This window comes from Ranitomeya imitator, chromosome 7 (genome assembly GCF_032444005.1).
Source record: "Ranitomeya imitator isolate aRanImi1 chromosome 7, aRanImi1.pri, whole genome shotgun sequence".
In the NCBI taxonomy this organism is placed as follows: Eukaryota; Metazoa; Chordata; class Amphibia; order Anura; family Dendrobatidae; genus Ranitomeya; species Ranitomeya imitator.
The window spans coordinates 150057086-150083260 of record NC_091288.1 but is presented as its reverse complement, the minus strand read 5'-3'; the positions used below and the strand labels follow the sequence as shown (position 1 = coordinate 150083260).

The window sequence follows — 26175 nt, the reverse complement described above, 5'->3', positions numbered from 1 at the left end:
CAGATATTTGCCCTTTATAATGCTGCACATGGCCCCATACAGATATTTGCCCCATATAATGCTGCACATGGCCACATAAAATGCTCGATACAGATATTTGCCCCATATAACGCTTCATATGACCCTATAAGATGCTCCATACAGACATTTGCCCCATATGCAGTTGCTGCGATAAAAAAAAAATGACATACTCACCTCTTAGGCCCCCGGCACTTTCTATATTCACTAGTCTGCATTCCACCATCGGCCTCCGCTGTGTCTTCCCCATCCTGTGCACTGACGCTCAGGCAGAGGGCAGCACGCACACTAATCGCGTCACCGCACCCTCTGACCTGAGCGTCACTGCAGAGGATGGGCAAGACGCAGCGGCAGCCATCGGTGGAATGGGGAACAGGTGAGTATCGTGCACTGCCCTGTCATACTCACCTGCTCCTGGCACGGTCCCTGCAGGTCCCTTGTTCTCTGGCACTGGTAGCTTCTTCCTGTATTGAGCGGTCACATGGTACTGCTCATTACAGTAATGAATATGCGGCTCCATCCCTATGGGAGTGGAGCCAGGTCCATATTCATTACTGTAATGAGCGGTACCATGTGACCGCTTACTACAGGAAGAAGCTGCCAGCATCCGGAGAACCAGGGATGTGCAGGGACCACGACAGGAGCAGGTGAGTATAATTAGACAGCTGCTGCTCCCTCTCCCCTGCCGGCCCCTGGGTATGACTCGAGTATAAGCCGAGAGGGGCGATTTCAGCCTAAAAATGGGCTGAAATTCTCGGCTTATACTCGAGTATATACGGTAATTATTTTTTATATAAAATAGTTTTTATCGTATAAAAGCGCCAAAACATAAAAAAATGATACAAATGAGGTATCGCTGTAATCAAAGTGACCCCAAGAATAAAACTACTTTATCAATTTTTTCAAATGTGGATTGGTATAAACGCCCCCCCCTCAAAAGAAATTCATGAATAGCTGGTTTTTGGTCATTCTGCCTTACAAAAATCGGAATAAAAGGCAATCAAAAAATGTCATGTGCCCAAAAATGGGGGTACCAATAAAAACATCAACTCGTCGCGCAAAAAAGAAGACCTCACATGACTCTGTGGACCAAAATATGGAAAAATTATAGCTCTCAAAATGTGGAGATGCAAAAACTATATTTTGCAGTAAAAAGCGTCATAGAAATGCACTAAATAAACTCTATAAATAGTAAATCAAACCCCCATTTCTCACCCACTTAGTTAAGGAAAAATAATAAAATACAATTTTTTTATTTATTTACATTTTCCCATTAGGGTTAGGGTTGGGGCTAAAGATAGAGTTAGGGCTACAGTTATGGTTGGTGCTAAGGTTAGGGTTGGGGCTAAAGTTAGGGTTTGGGCTAAAGTTAGGGTTAGAGTTTGGATTACATTTACGGTTGAGATTAGGGTTGGGATTAGGGTTGGGGGTGTGTCAGGGTTAGGGGTGTGGTTAGGGTTATGGTTGGGATTAGGGTTAGGGGTGTGTTGGAGTTAGGGGTGTGGTTAGGGTTATGGTTGGGATTAGGGTTAGGGGTGTGTTGGGGTTAGGGGTGTGTTGGGGTTAGGGATGTGGTTGGGATTAGGGTTAGGGGTGTGTTTGGGTTAGGGGTGTGGTTAGGGTAATGGTTAGGGTTGGGATTAGGGTAAGGGGTGCTTTTGGATAAGAGTTTCAGTTAGAATTCCACTGTTTAGGCAGATCAGGGGCTCTCCAAATGCGACATTGCGTCCAATCTCAAGTCCAGCCAATTCTGCGTTGAAAAAGTAAAACAGTCCTCCTTCCATTCTGAGCTCTCCCGTGTGCCCAAACAGATGTTTACCCCAACATATGGAATATCAGCTTACTCAGGACAAATTGGACAATAAGTTTTGGGGTTCAATTTCTCCTGTTACCCTTGGGAAAATACAAAACTGGGGGCTATAATATAATTTTTGTGAATTTTTTAATTTTTTTATTTTCACTGCTCTGCGTTATAAACTGTAGTGAAACACTTGGGGGTTCAAAGTTCTCACAACACATCTAGATAAGTTCATTGGGGGGTCTAGTTTCCAATATGGGGTCACTTGTGGGGGGTTTCTACTGTTTAGGTACATCAGGGGCTCTGCAAATGCAATGTGACCCCTGCAGACCATTCCATCTAAGTCTGCAATCCTAACGGCGCTCCTTCCCTTCCAAACTCCGCCGTGCGCCCAAACAGTGGTCCCCCCACATTTGGGGTATCAGCGTACTCAGGAAAAATTGGACAACAACTTTTGAGGTCCAATTTCTCCTGCTACCCTTGTCAAAATACAAAACTGGGGGCTAAAAAATAATTTTTGTGTAAAAAAAATAATTTTTATTTTCACGGCTCTGCGTTATAAACTGTAGTGAAATACTTGGGTGTTCCAAGTTCTCACAACACATCTTTATAAGTTCTTAAGGGGGTCTACTTTCCAAAATGGTGTCACTTGTGGGGGTTTTCCACTGTTTAGGCATATCAGGGGCTCTCCAAACGCGACATGGCATCCTATCTCAATTCCAGTCAATTTTGCTTTGAAAACTCAAACAGCGCACTTTCCCTTCTGAGCTCTGCCATGCATACAAACAGTGGTTTACCCCCACATGTGGGGTATCAGCGTACTCAGGACAAATTGCACAATAACTTTTGGGGTCCAATTTCTTCTGTTACCCTTGGGAAAATAAAAAAATTGGGGGTGAAAGATCATTTTTGTGAAAAAATATGATTTTTTTATGGCTCTACGTTACAAACTTCTGTGAAGCACTTGGTGGGTCAAAGTACTCACCACACATCTAGATAAGTTCCTTAGGGGGTCTGCTTTCAAAAATGGTTTCACTTGTGGGGGGTTTCAATGTTTAGGCACATCAGGGGATCTCCAAACGTGACATGGTGTCGTATCTCAATTCCAGTCAATTTTGCTTTGAAAAGTCAAAAATCGGCGCTCCTTCCCTTCCGAGCTCTGCCATGCGCCCAAACAGTGGTTTACTCCCACATATGGGGTATCAGCGAGCTCAGGATAAATTGTACAACAAATCTTTAGGTCCAATTTTTCGTGTTATCCTAGTAAAATAAAATAAATTGGAGCTGAAGTAAATTTTTTGTGAAAAAATGTTAAATGTTCAATTTTTTTTTAAAACAATCCAAAGATTCCTGTGAAACGCCTGAAGGGGTAATAAACTTCTTGAATGTGGTTTTGAGCACCTTGATGGGTGCAGTTTTTAGAATGGTGTCACACTTGGGTATTTTCTATCACATAGACCCCTCAAAGTGACTTCAAATGTGATGTGGTCCCTAAAAAAATGGTGTTGTAAAAATGAGAAATTGCTGGTCACATTTTAACCCTTATAACTCTATAACAAAAAATTTTTTGGTTGTTCCAAAATTGTGCTGATGTAAAGTAGACATGTGGAAAATGTTACTTATTAAGTATTTTGTGTGACATATCTGTGTGATTTAAGGGCATAAAAATTCAAAGTTGAAGAATTGCAAAATTTTCTCCAAATTTGCATTTTCTCACAAATAAACGCAGGTAATATCAAATAAATGTTACCACTATCATGAAGTACAATATGTCTTGAGAAAACAATGTCAGAATCACTGGGATCCGTTGAAGCGTTCCAGAGTTATAACCTCATAAAGGGACAGTGGTCAGAATTGTAAAAATTGGCCCTGTCATTAAAGGGAACCTGTCACCTGAATTTGGCGGGACCAGTTTTCAGTCATATGGGTGGATTTGTGCTGGCCACAATATTGGATTGAAGTTCATTCTATGTCCTCCGTAGTACACGCCTGCGCAAGGCAATCTTAAGGGATTAATCTTTTGTGCAGTCATTTATTTTATTATTCACCCATGGATATTTTTAAAATATGCCTTAAAAAATCCTTACTAATCAATTCCAATTTTGCTAATACCCACAAACTAGGATGCCATGCTGCGAGAGGATGCTGTTAGTCTATACCTGTAGCACAAACCATGCAATGAATAAATGAATCCTGGGGTATATTACCTTGTTAATGTAACTGCTATGTCCCTGTGAAGGCAATGGGCTATTGTGCTGGCCGCGTCCTTCGTGCTGTTAAGCCCATTGCCTTCACGGGGACATAGCAGTTACATTCACAAGGTAATTGTTGTCACATTTCCAAAATAAGGGTAAACAACTTTTTTTCAAGCAAGTGATGCTTGTTCTTACTGACCTGTGGCAAGAAACAGGTGAGGGCAACTTGAAAATCACACCTGAAACCAGACAAAAGTTGATTCAATCTTTGCATTGTGTGTCTGTGTGTAAGACACTAAGGCTTGGTTCACATTGCGCTATGGCTCTACGTTTAACGGACTACGTTACACCGCTGCATAACGCGGTGTAACGTAGTCCGTTAACGCCACCATAGACTGCAATGTCAGACGCATCTCTAGCGCACGCCCACAATGGGCGTGCGCTAGCGATGTGCCATCATTTGAGTGACGGACCCGAGACGCGGGCTGCAGCGTTTCCGGGTCCGTCACTGCTAGCGCAGATGGAGCTAGCAGAAGCTCCATCTGCGCTAGTGCTGTGCAAGAGCCGGCACTTGCGTTAGTGCAGTCCGTTTCACGGATATGTTGAACGGACTGCACTAACGCAGTGTGTACCTAGCCTAAGCAAGAAGAGCAGGAAGATGAGAAGAGAACTGTCTCAGGACCTGAGAACCAAAATTGTTTAAGACCAGAGGTATTTTGGGGTTTGCATTATGATTTTTTTGCTCCACTTCTTCCCTTAGAGACATAACTTTATATTTCCTGTCAAAATGGCCATGCGTGGGATCGATTTTTGCAGGCCGACTTGTACTTTTGAACAACACCTTAGGTTTTACCATATCGTGTACTGGAAAATGGGAAAAAAAATTCAAAGTGTGGTGTGTTAGGAGTCGAGTTTCCTCTGCTGCACAGGGGGAATCTCGATCCCTGTCTGCTGCGGTCTCCCATTCTGTACCGGCCGCAGTGGGGCCTGCTCAGTGGAGGCGTCGCTCCCAGCGTCTTGCTGGGACTGATTCTGTGCAAAGGGTTACTGTTGCCTTTTCTGGCTCTACTGTTGTACCCTGCACTGATCTGCGGTGAGCGGGCTTCTCTGGGACTAAGTCCTTATTTGCACACACTGAGCATGCCCAGGGCAAGATCTCCCGTTGGAGATCGAGGGTCACATGCTCAGGTACTGCAGCACATTCCATTGGTCCTCCAGGAAGGTCCTGAAAGGGCAAAACTTCAGTAGCAGCTTCCTGTGCTGCAACTATATAAACTGCAAAAAACACCAAAACCAGGCATGCTTACCTGTCTAAATAGGCCTCAATACAAATGCACAAGCAGGGTGCAGCGGACCCAAACAAAATAGCAAGTGCACAGGTGCAATACCTAATGAAACAGCCAGCCTTCAATAAGGGTTTGGCCGTGTGGTACACCAATGCACTAAGATAAAATACTCTGTATGTGGCGTGTTCACACACTTTTTTGGTGTTTTTCATGTTAGAGTAGGACTGGCAATACGTAAGGACCCTTGGCGTGGGTTGCCAGCTTCCATATTATGGCCTTAATATCAACTAATACCTTACATATATTTATATGTTTTTTTTTGCACGTATATATTTTGCAGGGTGCAGCTGGGCCCAAATTGTTCTGTACATTGTGGCCTCTGTTCGCACGGGATGCATTTTAGCACTGGGCAGCCCGCCATATGGCGTCATTAATAGGCTGTAGCCAGATGCTTTGTATTCCTTGTGTGAACACGCCACATACAGAGTATTTTATCTTAGTGCATTGGTGTACCACACGGCCAAACCCTTATTGAAGGCTGGCTGTTTCATTAGGTATTGCACCTGTGCACTTGCTATTTTGTTTGGGTCCGCTGCACCCTGCTTGTGCATTTATATTGAGGCCTATTTAGACAGGTAAGCATCTTTGCCTGGTTTTGGTGTTTTTTCTTGAATGTGTCCTTTTTTGGTGTTTTTTAACTATATAAACTGCGCATGACCGCACGGCCATGCGCTAGTATTGTCTTGATAATATGTGTGTGTGTTGTGAGTGAAAGTCACTCTTTAAAATACCCTCCCTATTGGATGACTGTTCGCGGAAGGTGTATGTTTGCTATCTAGCGCCCGACTTATCCAACAGCACGTTACACACATAACAGCGTCTAGTTGCTGTGACCGCCTGTACGGCTCCGTGCGCTTTCCTTACCCAAGCCTGGGTGGTTAGTGGCGTCCGTCAGTGCGGCACTGCATGCACTCTCGTGCCTTTATATACTTTTTTAATAGTTTCCTTACACACCAAGTTGCGGTGTTGTGCCAGCAAGTGGTCTAATCGGACTTCAATCCTGTGTTGGGGTTGTGTTCGCTGACTTCTTGCTCGCGCTCTATGTGCGGTACCGCGGTCCTGTGACACAACAGGATCGCTTCCTTCACGCAGGGTGAAGTTAACCCGTGCGTGTATACTTATAGTACCGCCATATAGTCCGTCTTACTAGCAGCAGGGTTTTTACCTGCACGGTGGACCTCGGACTGCGAACGCACCTTGTTTCATATCATCTATACTTGGTGCGTTCCGCCAGTCCTTAACATAATACTAGCGCCAAGGTCTGGCTAGTAATGACGGACGATCAGCGTTTACAGCGGTACATCCAGCAGCTGGAGGGAAGGTTGGCGGCTCTTGAGCGTTCAACCTCAGCTGTGGATGTTACTGCTGTCGCTGTTCAGGCTGCAAGTGTGGCTGCAGCTACCTTGTCCACTGCCGCCCTAGTACCGACGCTATCTCGCCTCCCGCTACCAGAGAAATTTTCTGGTGACAGTAAGTCCTGTAGGGGTTTCGTGAGTCAGTGCTCAATACATCTCAAGCTTCTGGCCTCTCGTTTCCCTACAGAGCGGGCTAAGGTGGGCTTTATCATATCTTTATTGTCGGACAGGGCGTTGCAGTGGGCTACGCCGCTGTGGGAGCGTGGCGATCATGTGGTGCAGAGTGCTCCGTTATTCCTGAGCACTCTGAAACAGGTCTTTTTAGGACCTCGTGTCACCCATGATACGGCGCTCCAACTGTTGGCATTGACTCAGGGCTCGTCCTTGGTCAGCCATTTTGCCGTCCACTTCCGCACTCTAGCATCTGAGCTGGAGTGGTCGGATAAAGCCCTTATTCCCATATTTTGGAGGGGGCTGGCTGACCACGTTAAGGACGCCCTGGCCACTATGGAGATTCCCGCCACACTGGAAGAATTAATAACAGTATCTACTCGTATTGACCTCCGTTTTCACGAGCGGAGGTTAGAGCGAGCCCAGTGTAGGCAGAGGTTTCGGCTGGCTCCCACCTTCGCCAAACCTTTGGAATCTCCAGCCCAGGCTCCTGAGTCTCATGAACCTAAGGTAGTGTCACGAGCGGGATCTAAGTCCCGGACCGCTCGTGCACTCCAGGTTTGCCATATTTGCCAACAGTCAGGACATCTAGCCACCAGATGTCACCAGCGGTCGAGGAAACGTCAGTGTCTAGTGGTAGTAGGTGGAGGTGCACTAGACACGGTGATGTTTGCCTCCAAATTGTCCTTTAAGGGGACAATAACTTTTGGCTCATCCTCCCACTCGGTGGAGCTCTGCGTGGATTCTGGAGCAGAGGGCAATTTTATGTCTTCTGCCTTCGCCCAACGTCACGCAATACCCCTGGTTATGCTATCTCAACCAGTAATGGTACGAGTGGTGAATGGGTCGACACTCCCCGCACAGATAACACATCAGACCATCCCTTTTACTCTGTCCATGTCACCATCCCATCAGGAGATTATATCCCTGCTCATCATTCCTGAGGGGATTGATGAGGTCCTGTTGGGGATACCTTGGTTACGGTACCACTCTCCTCACATCGAGTGGTCCTCAGGCAGAATTCTGGGATGGGGTGAATCATGTGGGGGTAGGTGTCACCGAGAGTGCGTTCAGGTTGCTACTACAGAGGTACCCGCAGATCTTTCCTCTCTTCCCAAGCAATATTGGTCTTATGCAGACGTGTTCTCCAAAAAGGCGGTGGAGACCCTTCCGCCCCATCGCCCCTATGACTGTCCTATCGATCTCTTGCCAGGTGCGGAGCCTCCCCGGGGACGAGTTTATCCATTATCTCTCCCGGAGACTGAGGCCATGTCTCAGTACATTCAAGAGAATCTGGCAAGAGGGTTCATCAGGAAGTCAGTGTCACCTGCTGGGGCAGGGTTCTTCTTCGTGCAGAAGAAGAATGGGCAATTACGTCCATGCATAGACTACAGGGGTCTTAACGCTATCACCATTAAGAACAAGTATCCTTTGCCCTTGATATCCGAGCTCTTCGATAGGCTTCGGGGAGCTAGAGTGTTTACTAAATTAGATCTGCGGGGTGCTTATAACCTGATTCGCATCCGTGAGGGGGACGAATGGAAAACGGCGTTTAACACCAGAGATGGGCACTATGAGTATCTGGTGATGCCCTTCGGGCTCTGTAATGCCCCAGCCGTTTTCCAAGACTTTGTCAATGACATCTTCCGGGATATGCTTTCCACCTCAGTTGTAGTCTATCTGGATGATATTCTCATCTTTTCTCCAGATATTGACTCCCACCGGAGAGATGTTGGCAGAGTCTTCGAACTCCTACGGGCAAACTCTCTTTATGCTAAGTTGGAGAAGTGTATGTTTGAGCAGGAGTCCTTACCTTTCCTGGGCTATATCATCTCCGCCCAGGGATTGGCTATGGATCCTGCCAAACTACAGGCTGTGATGGACTGGCAAGAGCCCCATTCTCTTAAAGCGGTGCAGCGCTTTATGGGGTTCATTAACTATTACCGCCAGTTCATTCCCCACTTCTCAACTCTGGTAGCTCCCTTGGTAGCCCTCACCAAGAAGGGAGCGAATCCCAAATTGTGGTCGGAAGAGGTCTCCAAGGCCTTCACTTCTATTAAGTCCCACTTTGCTAGCGCTTCCATCTTACATCGTCCCGATGTGGATAAGCCATTCCTAATGGAGGTGGATGCCTCATCAGTTGGTGCTGGAGCAGTCCTCTATCAAAAGGATGCTCAAGGTCGGAAGCATCCATGCTTCTTCTTCTCTAAGACCTTCACGCCAGCGGAGAGAAACTACTCCATCGGGGATAGGGAGCTGCTAGCAATGAAATTGGCCTTTTCAGAGTGGAGACATCTTCTGGAAGGTGCACGCTTTCCCTTCCAAGTTTACACGGACCACAAAAATTTGGTCTATTTGCAAACAGCCCAGCGGCTAAATTCTCGTCAGGCTATATGGTCCTTGTTCTTTTCCCGGTTCCACTTTTATCTTCATTTTCTCGCCGGGGAGAAGAATATTCGTGCTGACGCTCTCTCTCGCTCCCTTATGTCAACTGAAGAGGACGAAGAGGAGCCTCGGCTTATTGTCCCTTCCGAGAGCCTGAGAACCGTAGCGCCGGTTTCGCTGGAGTCTGTGCCTCCGGGCAAGACTTTTGTGCCCATTAATTTGCGATCGGAGGTTCTCTCTTGGGCTCATTCGTCCAGGGTGGGTGGACACTTTGGGACAAAGAGGACATCTGAGCTACTGGCGAGGACGTACTGGTGGCCGCATATGGCCCGGGATGTCAGGGATTATATTCTGGCGTGTGTCTCCTGCGCCAAAAATAAATCTCCGCGTCAAAGGCCAGCTGGGTTACTCTATCCCTTGCCGGTGGCAGATAGGCCCTGGGAGATGGTCGGGATGGACTTTGTCGTGGGTTTACCCAAATCTCGCGGCTGTACCATCATTTGGGTCATCACCGATCATTTCTCAAAAATGGTGCATTTGGTGCCGCTACCACGGTTACCTTCTGCACGGGCCTTGGCAGCGTTGTTCATTAAACACATCTTCCGCCTACATGGTATGCCTGACAAAATTGTCAGTGACCGGGGTCCCCAGTTTGCGTCTCGGTTCTGGAGAGAGCTTTGTCGTCTTCTCAGTATTGAGTTGAATCTCTCTTCCGCTTATCATCCCGAGACGAATGGGTTGGTAGAGAGGGCCAACCAGACCTTGGTCACATACCTGCGACATTTTGTTTCAGCCAGGCAGGATGACTGGGCATCCTTGCTATCATGGGCAGAGTTTGCGCTGAACAACGCCGTAGCCGACTCCACTGGACAAACCCCATTCCTCCTCAACTATGGTCAGCATCCACGGGTACCTGTGCCTATGCCCGTGTCTTCCGCGGACTCCAGGGTGGCAGACTGGGCTGTGGAGGCACGGGATATTTGGGACCGCACTCAGGATGCCATTCAGGCCTCTAAGGAGAGAATGAGGTCCTCCGCCGATGCTCATCGGCGCCCCGCTCCGACCTTTGCTCCTGGCGACTTGGTGTGGCTCTCCGCCCGTAACATCAGGCTGCAAGTTGAGTCCACTAAGTTTGCTCCTCGCTGCTTGGGTCCCTTCAAAGTGCTCGAACAGGTTAATCCTGTGGTTTATAGCTTGGCTCTTCCGCCACGCCTGGGTATCACCGACACCTTTCATGTGTCCCTCCTGAAACCCGTGTACATGTCCCGGTTTTCCGAGTCATCTGCTGGGACATCGGGTTCGTCTTCGGACGATTATGAGGTGAATGCTATTTTGGGGTGCAAGGTGGTACGTGGCAAAAAATTTTTTTGGGTGGACTGGAAGGGTTATGGTCCTGAGGACAGGTCCTGGGAGCCTGCTGAGCACATTCGGGCTCCGCAGCTCATTGCTGCCTTCGAGCGTAGCGAGGCCCAAGAGGGGGGGCCATGGGGGGGGTAATGTTAGGAGTCGAGTTTCCTCTGCTGCACAGGGGAATCTCGATCCCTGTCTGCTGCGGTCTCCCATTCTGTACCGGCCACAGTGGGGCCTGCTCAGCGGAGGCGTCGCTCCCAGCGTCTTGCTGGGACTGATTCTGGGCAAAGGGTTACTGTTGCCTTTTCTGGCTCTCCTGTTGTACCCTGCACTGATCTGCGGCGAGCGGGCTTCTCTGGGACTAAGTCCTTATTTGCACACACTGAGCATGCCCAGGGCAAGATCTCCCGTTGGAGATTGAGGGTCACATGCTCAGGTACTGCAGCACATTCCATTGGTCCTCCAGGAAGGTCCTGAAAGGGCAAAACTTCAGTAGCAGCTTCCTGTGCTGCAACTATATAAACTGCGCATGACCGCACGGCCATGCGCTAGTATTGTCTTGATAATATGTGTGTGTGTTGTGAGTGAAAGTCGCTCTTTAAAATACCCTCCCTATTGGATGACTGTTCGCGGAAGGTGTATGTTTGCTATCTAGCGCCCGTCTTATCCAACAGCACGTTACACACATAACAGCGTCTAGTTGCTGTGACCACCTGTACGGCGCCGTGCGCTTCTTCTGCGCTTTCCTTACCCAAGCCTGGGTGGTTAGTGGCGTCCGTCAGTGCGGCAATGCATGCACTCTCGTGCCTTTATATACTTTTTTAATAGTTTCCTTACACACCCAGTTGCGGTGTTGTGCCAGCAAGTGGTCTAATTGGACTTCAATCCTGTGTTGGGGTTGTGTTCGCTGACTTCTTGCTCGCGCTCTATGTGCGGTACCGCGGTCCTGTGACACAACAGGATCGCTTCCTTCACGCAGGGTGAAGTTAACCCGTGCGTGTATACTTATAGTACCGCCATATAGTCCGTCTTACTAGCAGCAGGGTTTTTACCTGCACAGTGGACCTCGGACTGCGAACGCACCTAGTTTCATATCATCTATACTTGGTGCGTTCCGCCAGTCTTTAACAGTGGTGAAATTGTAAAAAAGTGCAATCCCAAAGTTGTTTTATGTTTTGCTTTTTTACTATGTTCACTAAATGCTAAAACTGACCTGACATTATTATTCTCCAGGTTGTTACGTGTTCATAGACACCAAACATGTCTACCGTATATACTCGAGTATAAGCCGAGATTTTCAGCCCAAATTTTTGGGCTGAAAGTGCCCCCCTCGGCTTATACTCGAGTCACGGTAGCGGTGGGGTCGGCGGGTGAGGGGGTGAGGGCGCTGAGGTATGCTTACCTAGTCCCAGCGATCCTCGCGCTGTCCCTGCCGTCCCACGGGCTTCGGCGCTGCAGTTTCTTCCTCTCTTCAGCGGTCACGTGGGACCGCTCATTACAGAAATGAATAAGCGGCTCCACCTCCCATAGGGGCGGAGCCGCTTATTCATTTCTCTAATCAGCGGTGCCGGTGACCGCTGATAGAGAAAGAAGCTGCAGCGCCGAAGACAGGAGGGGACAGCGCGAGGATCGCCAGGACTAGGTGAGTATGTTATATTCACCTGTCCTCGTTCCAGCCGCCGGGCGCCGATCCATCTTCCCGGCCGGCGCCTCCATCTTCCCGGCGTCTCTGCTCTCTGACTGTTCAGGCAGAGGGCGCGATGACGCATACAGTGTGCGCGGCGCCCTCTGCCTGATCAGTCAGAGCAGAGACGCCGGGAAGATGGAGGCGCCGGAACGAGACGCCGGGAGCTGCAATCAAGGGAGGTGAGTATGTGTTTTTTTTTCTTTATTGCGGCAGCGGCGGCACAAATTTATGTGGAACATCTATGGGGCACAGTGAACGGTGCAGAGCACCGTATATGGCACAGCACAGCTATGGGGCACAGTGAACGGTGCAGAGCACTGTATATGGCACAGCACAGCTATGGGGCACAGTGAACGGTGCAGAGCACCGTATATGGCACAGCACAGCTATGGGGCACAGTGAACGGTGCAGAGCACCGTATATGGCACAGCACAGCTATGGGGCACAGTGAACGGTGCAGAGCACCGTATATGGCACAGCACAGCTATGGGGCACAGTGAACGGTGCAGAGCACCGTATATGGCACAGCACAGCTATGGGGCACAGTGAACGGTGCAGAGCACCGTATATGGCACAGCACAGCTATGGGGCACAGTGAACGGTGCAGAGCACCGTATATGGCACAGCACAGCTATGGGGCACAGTGAACGGTGCAGAGCACCGTATATGGCACAGCACAGCTATGGGGCACAGTGAACGGTGCAGAGCACCGTATATGGCACAGCACAGCTATGGGGCACAGTGAACGGTGCAGAGCACCGTATATGGCACAGCTATGGGGCACAGTGAACGGTGCAGAGCACCGTATATGGCACATCTATGGGGCACAATGAACGGTGCAGAGCACCGTATATGGCACAGCTAGGGGGCACAATGAACGGTGCAGAGCACTATATGGTTCACACCTATGGGGAAATATGAACGGTGCAGAGCACTATATGGCACAGCTATGGGGAAATAATGATCTATTTTTATTTTTGAAATTCACCGGTAAATGCTGCATTTCCACCCTAGGCTTATACTCGAGTCAATAAGTTTTCCCAGTTTTTTGTGGCAAAATTAGGGGGGTCGGCTTATACTCGGGTCGGCTTATACTCGAGTATATACGGTAGGTTCATTTTAACTTTGTTAAAAAAAGAAGAAAAAGCGCCATTTTCCGAGACCCATAGTGCCTACATTTTTCATGATCTCAGATTGGGTGAGGGCTTATTTTTTGCGCGCTGAGCTAACATTTTTAATGATACCATTTTGGTGCAGATTATTGCATTTTAATGCAATGTTGTGGCTACCAAAAAAAACATAATTCTGACATTTTTAATTTTTTTCTCATTACACCATTTAGCGATCTGATTAATTCTTTTTTATATTGATAGATTGGGCGATTCTGAATGTGGCGATACCAAACATGTGTATGTTTGATTTTTTTATTGTTTTCTTTTGAATGGGGTGAATTTTAAAAAATATTTTTTTTTTACTTTTGGCATGCTTCAATAGTGTCCATGGGAGACTAGAATCTGCAGAACATTGATCACCTCTAGTAGACACAGGCAATGATCAGATCGCGTGTGTGTAGCAGAAATGATCACCTTCTATGAGCCCTGACCATGAGCATTTTTACTCAAAGTCGGCAAACGTCGGTCACAGTTCTGTTAATCATCGCGTTTCTACTTCAGGGCACAGAAACCATCCACAACGTCATGACACAAGGTCTTCTGTGATTGATTGCCGAAGTCACATGTCCCTGGCCATATAAAATGCAGACTTCTTGTTTTGCTGGAGCCATTTGCTCAGTGTCATAGTGCAGAGAGGTCGCTCCTGCGCTAGTGCTGCTGCTGAAAGTGATCTTATCCTGTGTGAAATCGATCTGCCAGCATCAAAGTAGAAAAACTGTGTAGTAGTCTCCGGAAGCCCCATTAGCTACTCCAAATCATTTATGCTAACACTCTGTTTCAGTGGTAGATCAAAAGGCCAGATTTCCACTTAAAAATCATTCGGCCTAATATAGCTTTGCAGCCACGAGGCCCAATTAGCTACTCCAAATCATTTGTGCTGAAACTGTGTTTCAGTGGCAAATCAGAAGGCCAGATTTCCACGTAAAAATCATTAGGCCTACTGTTGTGGTGCAGCCACTTGGCCTAATTCGCCACCTTAAATCGCTTGTGCTAAAACTGTGTTTCAGTGGCAAATCAGAAGGCTATATTTCCACTTTAAAATTGTTATGTATAACAGTGTTGTTCAGACACACGATCTAAGAAAATAAATAGTGATTTTTCATTTAGTGACAGGTGACTGACAGCTGTGGGCCTAAGGTTGTGAAACAGCAGGATACAAGAGGGGAAGGCTACTTACAATATGAGTGGGAAAAAGTGAGGTGTTGGTAGAAGGGGGAATAGGTTTGGTGTTCGACGTGTACGTGGGATAGATGATAATGGAAATGAAAGCTCAACTGAACTCATCCAATCCAAAGACTACTGCCAACATCTGTTTTTTGCCGGCCTACCTGGCTCCCTTTATTTGGCAGCTGCACAGCAGTACGCCTTGTAGATGGGGCTCAGAAAAAGCATGCGATCGAGTGGATGGCAAGCGCTGCATCAAGTGGCCTCTCCCCCTCTTCCTCCACCTTAACATGACACATAGTACAATCTTCAGAGGGGTGAACTGTTTGGCAAACAACGGTCCATTTAGCGAATCCAAACTGAACCGAATCTCGAAAGGTTAGCTCATCTCTACTCTTAATCATTGATTAGTTTGTCGGATGGCCTTGTTCGATCGCAATAATCAGTGCTGGGACTCCTGATGCTGCTGTAGCCTAGCACCAGCCTATGATCAGTGCTGTTATAGCATCAATCTTAGCTGGATATCAAAATTTCAGGAACTTTTATTTGCTGAAACATTGAAATTGGTGTGATTGGCTGTTTAGAATTGAACAGCCAATCACAGCGATCAATGTTGCGGGGTGAGCCCACGAACCTCCCTGTGGCCACAAGTACTGTTGTCCTGCTGTTAGAGACAACAGGCACCTTTACTCGATCACTGTGTCTTCAGGCATGATGACTGGAGGTTCCCATGACGTAACTGTGTGTCATTTTTCGGTAACCCCTTCCCAATCATGACATACAGTTATGTAAAATGCCATGATGGGGTTCATATTGCTGTACATGCTGTACAATGATATTCTGTATAAGCATCTGATTCCATTCTAACAATCTATTTCTATGCATTGAGGACTGATATGTATTTCTTAGTGCTTAGGTTTCCAGGGTCTGATTTGTGTGAACCTTGATAAGTATCCTCCTTACCACATTCTTTAGATATATTACTGTGTCTTATCACAAAACTATGCAAAAAATGAACTGAGCTGAAACCGTGCCTTATCGCGCCAATTGCAGTTGAAGAGGAGATGCTTAGAATTTGTCAATCATTATTACACTCAGATTGGGATTTCCATTGCATTATTAACTGAAATACAGAGATTAATGTTGTGCACCTGCATGCTATTATACAAATTAGTTAGGCTGCTGCATTTGCCAATCCTGTATTAAAAAACAATTCATTAAGATTTATTTTTCCCATTGATAACAAATGCTAGTAATGATAGTATTAAATTAGCAATGATAGTATTACATTTTTTTATTGCTGTAAATCACATCTGTACTGTAAAACATTTATGACTGGGACAGATTGCCTGGTGACGTTCTACTGTATATTCTAATGGACTTCTTAATGGGTGCATTTGGTATTTGTTAGCAAAGTTAGGCTAACTTTCACCTTTAAGCCACGTTCACACATTCAGTATTTTTAAGTTAAAACCAGGAGTGGGTGAAAAATACAGAAGTGGTGACGTGTTTCTATTAGGCCGGGGTCACACGTAAAGTATAAAAATACGGTCCGTTTTTTACGGCCAAGATACACGATGTTACGTCTGATGGCACCAAAGGAATTCACCCTGCCAGGTATCACAGCCACACACACACTTCACACGCCGGCCACCAGGGGGAGCAAAAGATTCTATCTATTAGGCCACTCCTCACACTTGGGTAAAACTGGGAGTTGGTTAGGAAGTTAGGCAGTTCTGACTGGAGGGAGAAGGAGATAGTCTGCAGGAGAGGAGAGAAGCAGACTGGGCTCGGCCCAGGAAAGGGAAAGAAGGACACGGAGCTGCGCCTGCAACCCATGCAGCAGCCTCCTAGGAAAGGACAAGAAAGGAAGTGTGCCATCATGAGTGAGCACAGAAGTCGTAGCAACAGAAGTGAAACACCAATGGGAGACCAGCTAGAAGCAGGCTGCCTCCCACTGAGCGCAGATCCGGTAGCCGGAGCACCGAGGGATTAATAGACTCTACGCTTTACTTCAGAGACCGGCAGGACAGTCGATTCCAAGTTAGCTGTCTGACCTAAGAACCTAAGCAGACAAGGTGGCAACGCGGAGTAGGGGCAACGCTAGGGTCTCTATAAAATAGCCTCAGGCCACCACCGTCATATGGGTTTGTCCAATCCATCTGGGGGACAGAGAGAAGAGTAACAAGAGTGAGGACCCTATGGGAGCTAATGCAAGTAGGGACCTACTACATTACTGTGCGCAAGGGGAAGGCTACTGATTTCCACCTGGATAAGGGGACTCTGGAATTGCCATCAGACCGGCCGGACTCTGCCTACCCTGTCATCCGGCACTCTGGACAGTGGATGCTGAAGCCTTCAATAAAGGTAAAGAGACTGCACCCATTGTGTCCTCGTTATTCACCGTGCCTTGCACCATCCACCATCAACATCTATACTTCTGGGAAGCCCTGGGGATATACTTCACCTGTGGGAAGGTATACCATCTAGCTGCCATTCCATCACCCCAGCGGACCCCTAAGCAGCGTTGGTCACCCTGATGGAATACCACAGGTGGCATCACGAACACTACCATTATCTACAAATAACTGTTCTCCCCTTTTATTTGGGCGCCCTTCATAGGGCCACAGTCTGGGTCGGGCCACCGGGACATCCCAGCTGAGGGAACTGAAGGACCCGGTACCGAGTACCCCATTGCCCTTACGTGGGGGTGCGCCGCATATACATATACAGTATATATATATATATATTTATATTACATACAGAGCTAGATAGCATAAAAGCCAGTGATTCAATTGCTGGCTTTTGCTCCTTATCAAACCCTGCAGGATATGAGACATGGCTTACCTTACATACAGTAAACCATTTCATATCTGTTGTATTTTACATATTCCTCACTAATAATGTTAGTAGTTTGTGTGTGCAAAATTTGGGAGCTCTAGGTGTTAAAATAAAGTGTTAAATCACGGAAAAAAATGGCGTGGGCTCTCGCACAATTTTCTCCACCAGAGTTGGAAAGCCAGTCACTGAGGGCAGATATTAATAGCCTGGAGAGGGACCATGGTTATTGCCCCCCCCCCCCGGCTAAAAACTTCTGCCCCCAGCCACCCCAGAAAAGGCACAGCTGTAAGATGCGTTCTACACCACAACACTAACATCATATAAACTAAAAAGTGTATAACAAACACAAATACTAAAAACTCATGATAAAAACGTAGCAGTTTATTTATGACAAAAAACAAAATAGATATAATATATTATGTCAAAGACCAAAGTTGGCGAAAAGGTGGCACCACAGGATAACACATAAACTACCAGTAAACAAAACCCTCAAAAAAAGTGTGATTACAACAGTAAAATATAAAAATTATGTGAAAATAAAGTGTCCTATGAAGATAATCCATGTGACAATAAAATTCAATGAAAAACACACCAGGATTTTTGTAAGGATAAAATAAATACCGTGAGTGTGCTGTGGAGCCGACCTGTCCCTACGCACATTTCGGCAGTGAAAAGCCTTCTTCAGTAGGCTCCCAGCAAGACAATGACCCAGATCTTACATCCAAGACAACACAGGAGTGGCTCAAAAAGAAGCACATTAAGGTCATGAAGTGGCCTAGCCAGTCTGCGGACCTTAATCCCATAGAAAACTTATGAAAGGCATTGAAGCTCTGAGTTGCCAAGCTACAGCCTCAAAATCTTAATGATTTCCAGATGATCAGCAAAGAGAATTGGACAAAATTTCCTCCTGACATGTGAGCAAACCTCATCATCAACTACAAAAATCTGAGTATTTCACAACTATATCTGGATTTGTCATTTGTCACAGCAGCTCAGATTTCATCCACATTTATCTATTATAACGATACATCACCCTACTGTCATAAAAAGAATCTAATACTCTATGGATGACTAATTAAATTCAGACACTTTTTTCTTTGCTTTTTGGCGTGTTATATGCCACCGAAATGTAACAGAAAATACCTATTACTCAATGGGTGTCTAATTGAATCCAGACAAATTTTTCAATTATTTTTTGAGTTTTAAATCTCATTATGTAATGTACTACAAAGCTTGTAATACTGTATGAATTAGTAATTGAATCCAGAAAAATTTTTAAATAGTTTTTTGGAGTGTTACATAGCATCATAATGTAATACAAACTGTGCTAAACTGTATGGGTTTACCATCCAGAAATGTTTTTTGAATGTAAATATTTTGAAAGTTTAACTGATGTACTCACACACTGGTAAAGGCTTTGCAGAAAGTGCAAAGGCATAAAGAAAATATAAGGAGGGTCACCCATATACTCCTGAAAAGAAACAACTGGTGGACCTCATTAACATATTTTTAAAGTGTAGTTGATGTACTCTTACGCTTAAAGGCTTTGCAGAAAGTGCAAAGCCAGTAATAAATTATATTGGGGTCATCCAGTCATCCATAGACCTCAGAAAGGATACAACTGGCAGGCCTCATTCAAACATTATTAGGCTGCCGTCACACTAGCAGTATTTGGTCAGTATTTTACATTAGTATTTATAAGCCAAAACCAGGAGGTGATAAATGCAGAAGTGGTGCATATGTTTCTATCATACTTTTCCTCTAATTGTTCCACTCCTGGTTTTGGCTTACAAATACTGATGTAAAATACTGACCAAATACTGCTAGTTAGTGTTGAGCATTCCGATACCGCAAGTATCGGGTATCGGCCGATACTTGCGAAATCGGAATTCCGATACCGAGATCCGATACTTTTGTGATATCGGGTATCGGTATCGGATCAATAGGGATGTGTAAAATAAAGAATTAAAATAAAAAATATTGATATGCTCACCTCTCCGGCGGCCGCTGGACATCATGCTGCTAAACGGGAGGCTTCTTTGTTTAAAATGCGCGCCTTTAGGACCTGGGAATGACGTCCCGGGTTCTGATTGGTCGCGTGCCGCCCATGTGACCGGCACGCGACCAATCAGAAGCCGTGACGTCATTCGCAGGTCCTCAATTCCTAGAATTAGGAGTTTTTGTGAATGAGAATGACGTCGCGGCTTCTGATTGGTCGCGTGCCGCCCATGTGACCGGCACAGCTAATTTCACGTTACCTGCCCGCCCCAAACCCCGGAGGAAAGGTGGCACCCACGAGAGGCTGGGGCTTGATAGAGTCCCTGTAAAAAGCCTCACGCCACCGGTCATACGGGTTTGTTCTATCCATCTGGGGGACAGAGAGAGACACAACATCTAGAACATTTACAACATTTGTTGTGAGGACCTTATGAGGAGCTCAGCAGTAAGGTACTACAACACTTAGGTGCTAGAGGAAGGCTACTGATTTCCACCAGGTTAAAGGGACTCTGGATTTGCCTCCAATCCAGCCGGACTCTGCCTGTCCTGTGATCTGGTGCTCTGGACTGTGGATGCTGAAGCGTTCAGTAAAAAGGTAAAGAGACTGCAACCTTGTGTCCTCGTTCTTCACTGCGCCTTACACCATCCACCATCTACACACTGGGAAGCCCTGGGGACATACTTCACCGGTGGGAAGGTATACCATCTAGCTGCCATAACATCACCCCAGCGGACCCCTAAGCAGCGTCGGTCACCCTGACCGAATACCACAGGTGGCGTCATGAACATTTCCCCTTTAAAGACCTTTCCCTTTTAATACGGACGTCCCTAGGGCCACGGAACGGGTCAGCCACCGTGGCATCCCCCTTCAGAACCGAAGGACCCGGTACCAAGTACCCCACTGCCCTATATGGGGCGATCCATATACCATCAAATAATATAATTAAATACACATTATAGTTGCAGGTGCTGCCACTACAAAGTTTGATTATCTTCAATCAACTCTAGGTAAGAGCCATAAGGAGAAAGGTTGTTGTGTTTTGTGTAATGAGATAATCAGATGAACCTCATTGATATGACAGAAATAGTATAAAATTTAGAAATTAGGGATAAGCGAGCATTAAAATGCTCAGGCGCCTGTTGCTCTACCTGAGCAATTCCTTTTTTATGTATAAGGTTTTATCCAACCTCATTTCACTGCTGGATTTGTTCTAGCCATATTATGTAGCAAATGTCTTGTGGGCATCGTTGTGGTTTCAATGATGCCCTCAGTCATTTGTGACTGGCATATCTTCACTTTAATGAGTTGCACATGCACTTTGGGTCCATCCAGTATGGTATATATTATGAATATATGTGCTTTTCTCAATTACGGTTGGATGTTCTTATTTGTACATAAGGTTTGTAGTCTTGTGATGTGGTGTGTTTCCATATTTGGGTATATGAGTGGTCTTATTACTACTATTTCTTTTTTCTCTTTCTGACAGGCTGTTAGTTTATAGCTTTTTATAAGCCTTAGGGGTATAGGAAATTAGGCCCTAGGCTGTGTGTCTTAGTATAACGTCTGTATGATACATTAATGTCTGACTATATAGAGTTCGGTTATTAGTGCCCTCCTGGTTATGTTAGGTTATTGAGATTGTGAGACAGCCGATATGAATGTTATTATGAGTGTGCAGCATTTCCATTTACCTGACTGAGTACCAGTCTGGCACATTGCCCGCTACATCTGACATTCTGGGATGGTTCCATGAATGTGTGTTGGTTACTATGGTAGCGACTTCTTTGGGTTGTGGGTCTCTGCCTGGGTTTAATATATGATAGCCTATGGCAGCGTTTTGGTTGTTTGTGGGGCGGTGATCATGTAAATTATGAGTAGCTCCGTTTATGTCCCGTATGAATGTGTGGTAGTTACCATGGCAGCGGTTTGGAGTGATTAGGGGGCAGTGACTATGACGTCTGAGTAGCTCCACCTTTGTCTTGGGCGACTTACTATATATTTGATTATACCTAATCTGGTTCCATCGCGTAATTATTAGAATGTTTGGATTTGGTAATAGTGTCTGATCATTGTTTCTCTTCTGTCAGGTGTATACTTACTGAATGAGTCTGTACTTTGCCTCCGTGTATGTACTTTGGTCGTCATGGTAGCGGAGTGATTGGCTGGTGGGGCGGAGAGGACGTGACGTATGAGAAGTCACGCCTCTGTCTTGAGTAACACGAGTGGTCTCGACATTTTGGATGTGGTCTCTTCACAATTCCCTTCAAAGCATTAGATCTTGTTATGGTCTGTGATCATCGTTGCCCCAGTGCTATGAATTGTAGGTAATTTGGGATGTTAAGAGCGGACACGGTTAGGCTTCAAGGGCGGATACGAATGTGTTTACAATAGAAATCTCCGCCCACTATACTTTTGATTGGACACTGATCATTTATAACCTGTGAGTCCCATCGCCTTAGACACACCCCCAGGAAGAAGCATCACGCAAAATGCGCGTCGGGGTTTTTCGGACACAGCACACCACTGCGCAGAGCATTTTAGGAGAAGGCACGGAGCAGGTAATATGTATGGGAGACGGGACATACCGCGTATTACATTATAACCATATGGCTTAGACCAGAGGTGTTGCACATAGAAGCGGTTATTATTGCTCTAGTCTCCAGTAGTGCGATATATAGTGTGGTTTTGGCCCATACGGCCTTTATTTAGTGATGGCTCTAAGATATTTATAGTCTTTCAGAGGTTTACAGACTGATTACATGATTAATGTCCACACTTTAATTATATTTACCAGGCTCTAGTATCCTTATGTTTGCTGACTGTAATATGGGTTGTTTTTTGAGGCATCTTGTTTATGTTTATATATATGTGTGTTTTGTATTTTAAGTGTTAAATAAAAGGATTTGGTTTTATATATAAAAAAATGTATTTCAGTGGCACTTCTTGGATCACATCTTAATATCTGTGCTCCTGATATGATGTAACTGTTATATGAGGTGTTGCCCACTCCCCAGTAGGGGTTATGGGCTTGGGCGCTATGCTTACAATTTGTATGTATATTGCAGCATTTATGTAATGATGGAGGACATGATAAAGGGGTTACGTGCAGCATTTATAGATGTCGCTTACAGTTAGCAAATTGACAATGACAGACTGGTATAGAGGGGACAGGACCCTGTTCTTGTTAACTTACATTTTATGGTGTCCCCCTTTTATGGGATAGTGGTATTTGTGTGTGGTTATTTTGCTAATTGCAGATATTAAGTAAGAAATGGAGCTTAGAATAGGGCCTATTTAAATCTGTGAAATCACTGACACCTTGTGTTACCAATGTGCACAATGTCCTCATACATTATTTTCTTCTCTGTCATTACAGTGGATGATGTTATGAGATGTTGGAGAAGCATTCGGGACCAGTACCGAAGAGAAAGGCAGCAGCGGGCCAGGAGTGGCTCATATGCTCCAGCCAAACAAAAATACATTTATTTTGATGGCTGTCCTTTCTGGATCCCAGTATGGATCTAAGAACGTAAGTTCAAAGCACACATCACAATACACATATGTTAGGAATGGTCATAGATGATTGTAATTTTTTTTTATTTTAATTTTTCGATTAACAGAACTCAATCCAACCTCACTGAGAGGGAGACAGATTCAGATTCAGAGGCACTCATAGATCCTGTTGGTGAAGGAGAAGAGGTGGCTGGATCATCTACGGCTCCTTCTATGATTCTCCCTCCGGATCCATCTTCGGCTGCCCCTCATGTTTCACAACCACCTGGTCAAGCACCACCTACAGATGCACCAGCTTCACTGATGCCCGAGGATACTGGCCACAGCAGCAGCCCCACTGTTCCGCTTGAGGCCTCACCACAGCTTGCTGTGACCTCACGCCGTGGCCGCAGAAGGAGAGAGATTAGGGCAAGCCAAAGGAATGTGAACACAGTTGTCTTAAAATATTTGGCCAGGGCTACTCAGGATGAGGGTGAGGAGACATTTGCGCGTAGCCTGGCCCGGTATCTCCGTCCCATTCCCCGTGAGGTGAGGCTACGTGTGAGAGGGTGCATGCAGACCCTTCTTGATGCATGCACCCGCCCAAATGGCCCTAATAATTTGTTTGAGTACATTGAGAGTTGACAGATGTCACCATGTAACCTCTTACGTATGCCAAGGAATCAACCAGTGCATGCTCAAGAGGGATCTGAAGCACCTCCTCCACGTGGGCCTACACCTCAACCCTATCCCCAACAAAACTCAACAATATCAACCTCACTACCCTATCCCCAACAGAACCCATCAATGTCAACCTCACAACCTTTCCTCAACAGAACCCACCAATGTCTACAAATTACCAAATAGCATCCTTCCAGCAACCTTACCAATATGGCTACTTGTCTAGACCAGTGTTGGAGGCTGGTCCCAACCTGGGTTTGGATGACATGGTCATATTGGTGGGGGTTATGACTCATACGACTTCTATTATCGTCATGATGCCCATAGTATGAACCCTTATGGCCAGTAGTCAAGTCTGCAATCTGAGCAGGGCTAGGTTTTGGGGCAGGGCCAACAGAGATCACACCAACAGGGTGAAGGGCATTTGGGCCAACAAAGGCCACAAGAGCAGCAACCTGAACTGCCGCCATCACCTCCACCAACATATCAGAATCTATAAAAACTGGTTGATTCTTGATGCAAATTGTGTGTAATATACACACAAAATGATAATCTGCTGTTATAGCATTGTGTTTTTGTTTATTATTTGGCTCTGGCCAAGTTTTTAAGGCCACAAAAGCCATATGCTGGCAATATGTTTACTGAAAGGTAAAAATTGGCTAAAAATATCATTTATAAAAATGAGTTTGAAAGCCAATTTCTTTGTGCTTGTCCAATCATTATGACATCATATACAATCATATTATGTTCATCTAAATCTATTAATTAAGTCAAAACAACACACAGTTCTGTAAGTAAAGTATTTTTTTTTTCAGATAGTATAGTAATAAGTAGTGTTGAGCGATACCGTCCGATACTTGAAAGTATCGGTATCGGATAGTATCGGCCGATACCCAAAAAATATCGGATATCGCCGATACCGATATCCGATACCAATACAAGTCAATGGGACATCAAGTATCGGAAGGTATTCTCATGGTTCCCAGGGTCTGAAGGAGAGGAAACTCTCCTTCAGGCCCTGGGATCCATAGGGATGTGTAAAATAAAGAATTAAAATAAATAATATTGATATGCTCACCTCTCCGGCGGCCCCTGGACTTCACGCTGGTAACCGGCCGGCTTCTTTGTTTAAAATGAGCGTCTTCAGGACCTGCGAATGACGTCACGGCTTCTGATTGGTCGCGTGCCGCCCATGTGACCGGCACGCGACCAATCAGAAGCCGCGACGTCATTCGCAGGTCCTTAATTCCTAGAATTAGGAGTTTTGTGAATGAGAATGACGTCGCGGCTTCTGATTGGTCGCGTGCCGGTCACATGGGCGGCACGCGACCAATCAGAAGCCGCGACGTCATTCGCAGGTCCTGAAGGCGCTCATTTTAAACAAAGAAGCCGGCCGGTTACCAGTGTGATGTCCATGGGCCGCCGGAGAGGTGAGCATATCAATATTTTTTATTTTAATTCTTTATTTTACACATCCCTATTGATCCGATACCGATACCCGATACCACAAAAGTATCGGATCTCGGTATCGGAATTCCGATACCGCAAGTATCGGCCGATACCCGATACTTGCAGTATCGGAATGCTCAACACTAGTAATAAGGAAAACAATTACAACTGAGATACAGCATAATCCTGCAAGGGAGTAGCACCCTGAGGAGAAACAAAATAATTTGTGTAAATATCCCTCACTTTTAGGCCAGAAAGGGGACGCCGCGGAGGAGGGCCATGTGGTGTAGGACAGGGGTCCCCAACTCCAGTCCTCAAGGCCCACCAACATGTCATGTTTTCAGGATTTCCTTAATCTTGCCCAGGTAATAATTGCATCACCTGTGCAATGCAAAGGAAATCCTGAAAACATGACCTGTTGGTGGGCCTTGAGGACTGGAGTTGGGGACCTCTGGTGTAGGACTACCCACAATAGTCAATATTTCTTCACCACTAGCAGCTGAGGAGCAATCATGATGTCTCATAAAATTGTGTAAAACGACACACGCTTTTATCACTTCGTTAACATTTTGCCTCACTCAGCTGAATGGCAGACTGAAGGAGACGCCATTTGGCACACAGAATCTCGAAGGCACACTCCACCTGTCGCCACGCCCTGGAAAGCCTCAAATTTAACCCCCTGCCACCGGTGGTCCAGGTTACTCCGGGGATAAGGCCTCATCACATGTCTTGTCAATTGGAAGGCATCATCTTCCACAAGAACATATGGCACTGCTTCAGCATTGGAGCTTGGGAGTTGTCGTGGTGGAGGGAGGTCAAACTGGTTTTCATGTAGCCGCTGACCCATAATGGACGAATTGAAGACCCTAGAGTCTCTAGTTTGCCCATAGGCCCCAATATCTACAATTATAAACCTGTAGTTACTGTCAACTATAGCTAACAGAATTACAGAGCAAAACTGCTTATAATTGAAGAATTGGGTGCCCGAGTTCGGCTGCTTACGCACCCTGATATGTTTCCCATCCAGGGCTCCGATGCAGTGAGGGAATTGGCAAGTGACATTAAAGCCACA

General features: G+C 46.0%; 1 long non-coding RNA gene across 1 annotated transcript in view; it reads left to right on the top strand.

Moving 5' to 3' along the window:
* Nucleotides 1-24325, top strand: part of LOC138645903 (uncharacterized) — a 74958-nt gene extending 50633 nt beyond the window's left edge. Inside the window, exons 2-3 of the long non-coding RNA XR_011314806.1 lie at nt 22858-23010; nt 23102-24325. This is a non-coding gene — a long non-coding RNA (uncharacterized lncRNA). The remainder of the gene's footprint in view (nt 1-22857; nt 23011-23101) is intronic.
* Nucleotides 24326-26175: the final 1850 nt, after the last annotated feature.